This window comes from Sinocyclocheilus anshuiensis, unplaced genomic scaffold, assembly GCF_001515605.1.
Source record: "Sinocyclocheilus anshuiensis isolate Anshui unplaced genomic scaffold, SAMN03320099.WGS_v1.1 scaffold715, whole genome shotgun sequence".
Lineage (NCBI taxonomy): Eukaryota > Metazoa > Chordata > Actinopteri > Cypriniformes > Cyprinidae > Sinocyclocheilus > Sinocyclocheilus anshuiensis.
Window position 1 is genome coordinate 1,472,285 of NW_015551089.1, and position 4,339 is coordinate 1,476,623.

The 4,339-nt window shown below is 35.6% G+C and overlaps 1 protein-coding gene across 1 annotated transcript in view; it reads left to right on the top strand.

Moving 5' to 3' along the window:
• Nucleotides 1-1,919: 1,919 nt before the first annotated feature.
• LOC107662613 (zinc finger protein 106-like) overlaps nt 1,920-4,339 on the top strand; it is a 22,405-nt gene continuing 19,985 nt past the window's right edge. The window contains exon 1 of the mRNA XM_016452697.1: nt 1,920-2,025. The gene's annotated coding sequence lies outside the window, so the exon portion shown is untranslated. The remainder of the gene's footprint in view (nt 2,026-4,339) is intronic.

Below are 4,339 nucleotides of genomic sequence, written 5' to 3' on the forward strand. Positions count from 1 at the left end.
TTTAACTTTTTGATACACAATACCCTGTTGGGGCAACTTAATGGCTGCACTTTGTTCTGCACTATGTTCCACCACTTTAAGACAAATGGATTTTGTGTTATCATATTCAAGAGATTATAAGATGCAACTTTTTGGGGGTTTGCATTGAATGTTCTTCGACTTTTATGCATAATGAATTTGTTTATGAATAAAGATTGATCAGTTGAAAGCAGTTATTTTGAGTTAAATGCCAAATGCTCTCCTCCTATTTAAATTTGACATTGAAGGGGTGCATACAACATATTTGCCCACCGGCAACTATAGTTGCCGCACATTCAAGTATTGGATTTTCAAGAAAAAAAACTAAAACCTGGGGAAAATAAATGCAGAACATGTTCACATAGGACACTATTAATATGACTATATGCATGAAACCGTTCAGAAAAATTTGGGCACAAATGGGTTAATTTCTGACAATATTGGTGGCTTGATTGCAGAGATACTAAGCCTATTGGAAGAAAGCTGAACTGAATGATGGCATCGCTGAATCATCAATGAACTGACTTTAACTGAAAAACTGACTGTTTGTTATTGTCCTCTTGCATTATTGACAAACCATTTTCCTGTTTGACACCATAAAGCTGTTTTGACACAATCTGTATTGTATAAAGCGCTATATAAATAAAGGTGACTTGACTTGACTTGAAATTGCATTTATTTTTCAAATAACTGTTTTTGCACTTTAAATTTATAATAATAATTTGTGGCCAGTTGCATAAACTGTTTAGACTAGTCTTATAAGTTAGTCATCTGTTTTTGTTTTTTTTTTCTGCAGGACTGGTCATAACTTTTTTAAAACCAGTTACATAAAAAGGTAGATTGGTCTAAAAGTAATTTGAATTTGAATCTGAAAAGTAAGACTGATTACCACTTGGTTAAATGCTAGTTAGTCAATAGAGGCTAAGTTTATGCAACTGGCCCCAGGACCAACTAATACCAAAGTATTAGTTGGAAAATATATATTTTTTCTACTCACGTTTTGCTTTTAGAGGTTGATTTTGTTTTTCGTGACGACTATATATCTTTATTAAAAATAAAAAAAAAAGTATGCTGATTATGTAATACTTTATTGAATATTAAAGGAGCATATTTGTTAAAGGCACAGTATGTGTGGCGTGTATTCAGAATAAACAAAGAGGCAAAGGCATAGTTAGATGACGCTGTGACTGAGTGTGGAATCATGGGAGTTGTCGTCTTCATCCCCACAGCCGATGCAATCCGACGGGACTCGGGCAGAAATTATGTTCATGGATGAGCTAATGATTTATTAACGTAGTAGAATGAAGCAGGGTGAGGCTGAAAGTCGTCGAAGCGAAACGAGGCTGCTGAACGAGCGTGACACACGGCTCGAAAGCAGCGGAGCTTTTATTATGCCACAGTCGACCGCTTCCGTTCCTTCCGGTCGTGCGTATGTGGGGAAAAAAAGCAGCGCTGTTTTATCATACTAAATACATTTGAAAGTTCTATTATTATGCTACTCTGTGCGGTCGTCACCTGTCTAATAAAACGCACAACATATTAAAGCGTCTCTGGTGTTTCCATGTTTTCTACAAAACAAAACCGGAAATCGAGGGTGTATGACGTCATTGGCAGGCGACACAATGACACTATGGACACGGTCTGTGTCACTAATTAAAATAGCTTATTTCTCTGTATTTAAACATTCTTCAAAACATTTGGGATAATGTAAGTACACAAGTCAGCATAATATATAACACTGGTCTAGTGGTTTTTGGATATTTTAATAAAAAAATCGTACATATTGTGCCTTTAAATGAGCTTTGTTTGTTTATTTTACTTAATGTAGACTGTTGATGACTTTTACGCTAAAATGTTGACGGCCATTTTGAAACGAATCTGTTGTTCCCTTTTCACAGTAGCAAACTAAAGTACCTCCATAACGGAACTAAGAAGCGTGGATTATCAATAGAAATCTTGTGTTTATGTGGAGGTTGGAAGAAATGCATTCTCTGCGTGAATTAAGAGGTACACATGAAACCGGATTTGTCTTTATTCATGTTGTTTTGCCGCTTACTTTATTTAATTTTCAGACCATGCCGTGTGTTAGCATGAATGCTAAACATCTGCACATGAGCAACACTGCTGCATGCTAAAATACTGTGCATATTTAGCCCTTTCTTTTTGTTTTGTTTTACATCCTTCAGCAGTTTAATCACCTGTCAGCTCACAGTAGTAACTAACTTTGTTTATTGACGTTAGCAGCATTATCCGTAGAGATGCATTAACCAGTGAACGAAGTAAAACAATTCACTGCAGGAAGGAGTTGTCCACACAGTTTGCCTGGTTCATCTAATGATAGCTTTCAGTAACTCAGATTTAGTTATTAACCTTCAGTCTGTTTTATGCTTTCAGTAACTCAAACTTGGTTATTAACCTTCAGTCTGTTTTATGCTCCACCCTGTTATTATATTACCGAGCTGTTTAGCAGGAGAGGGAAGCAGATCTCCGTTTTTGTTGGGCAGTAAGTTATTTGAAGAGGATTTGCACACTAACCTGCGGTTGAGAGCTGTTTAAAGCATTGTTGTAATCAGTGGCACTAATGAAAAAATCACTCCGATTATGTCTCTGACAGCACTGAGGTTGTGCCATTTTCAAATAAAGCAATAAGCCGTGGTTTACAGTGAATTTATAACAGCTAAGGGGCGTTGTTGCCTAAAACCCCCTTAGCTGTTATAAATTCACTGTACTTGTTTTTCTTTGTGTGTGTGTATAATATATATATATACCTTGCTACGTGTACTGTGTTAGGCTAACCGAGACTTGTCATTTGCACTTATATATTGTTGCTCTTTTGTTAGTTTTGACTGCTTTTATTTAGGAATGCACCGATACCACTTTTTCCAGTACTCGCCCGATACCGATACTTTTATTTTTTGTACTTGCCGATACCGAGTACCGATATTTTTATTGCATTTGTAAATTTTTTAAATATTGGGTACAGAAACCAAAAGAGTATGTATAATGTTAGTTGGTTAACTTCATTTATCAAATAGATAGTCAAACCAAAATGTATTCAGACACCTTCAACATTTCTCACATTATGACAGTTTATTCGCTATAGTTTAGAAAATGGTAATAAAATATCACAAGAACTCAGAGTTAAACTGTGTCAGAAAAAATCAGCTTGATAATGTTAGATAACTTTGATAGAAAGGTAATGGATTACAATCAACCAAAAATTAAGACAGCTGTTAGTATGACAATACTGAATGTTTAACATTATATTCATTGTATACATATACTTCGTAGACATCCTTAATCTCTAATAACTCCATTCTGCTGTCTGTTGTTCTGTTGTCTCTGTTTCTTTATCTGAATATGGCACTTAACACATGCTGTGTGGTATCGGCGTTTGGTATTGGGTCATTTTAACGAGTACGAGTACAGGAGCTCAGTATCGGTGCATCCCTACTTTTATTGTCCTCATTGTAAGTCGCTTTGGATAAAAGCGTCTGCTAAATGACTAAATGTAAACCACGGCTTCACGGAGCTTATTGCTTTTAAAAATCGGTTATTCCATATATACGTAGTAAGGTTTCACAAAATAAAACAGAGCAAATAAAGTGTAATGATATTAATAAAAACAGTATTCTTCCACCAAACAATGTAGTTCCTCAGAAACAGTTGTGGTTCCAACAAAGTGGTTGCCAAGCAACAGACAAACGTAAACAAAGGTGTATGTTTGTAGTGTAATTTACAACAGCTTCGAATGTGGCTCAGCCAATCAGAATCAAGGACCGGAACTATCCGTTTTATAATGGTGGAAGTTTAATCTTTCCACTGTGGTGCAGCCGAATGTCATGTCATTTTCCGGGTACTCGTTCTTTCAAAGCATGCCAGTTCATATATCTTAATTGCTAGTGCTATGTGAGATCCCACCCCATTCAAGAATTTAATGTGTTTTATTCACCACTAAAATATGTTTATCTTTTTATGGAATTAACAAGGTTATCTTGGGCCCCTTGAAGCACATTTCTAGTTTCTAAATTTGATTTTTTTTTTTTTACCTTAAGTGGATACTCCATCCCAAAATTAAAATAAAAAAATCTCTCATTATTTACGTAATCACTTGGCATTCTAGATGTATATGATGTTCTTTCTTCAGATGAACACAATTTAACATTTTTAGAAAAATAATCCATCTCTGAGTCCATATAATGCAAATGGATGGGGGCCTTCAAAGTTGATGCTTCAAAAGCCACCCAAAGTAAACAACTGTGATCCAGTTGATGAATCAATGTCCTCTGAAGTGATACGACAGGTGTGTGTGTGTGTGTGT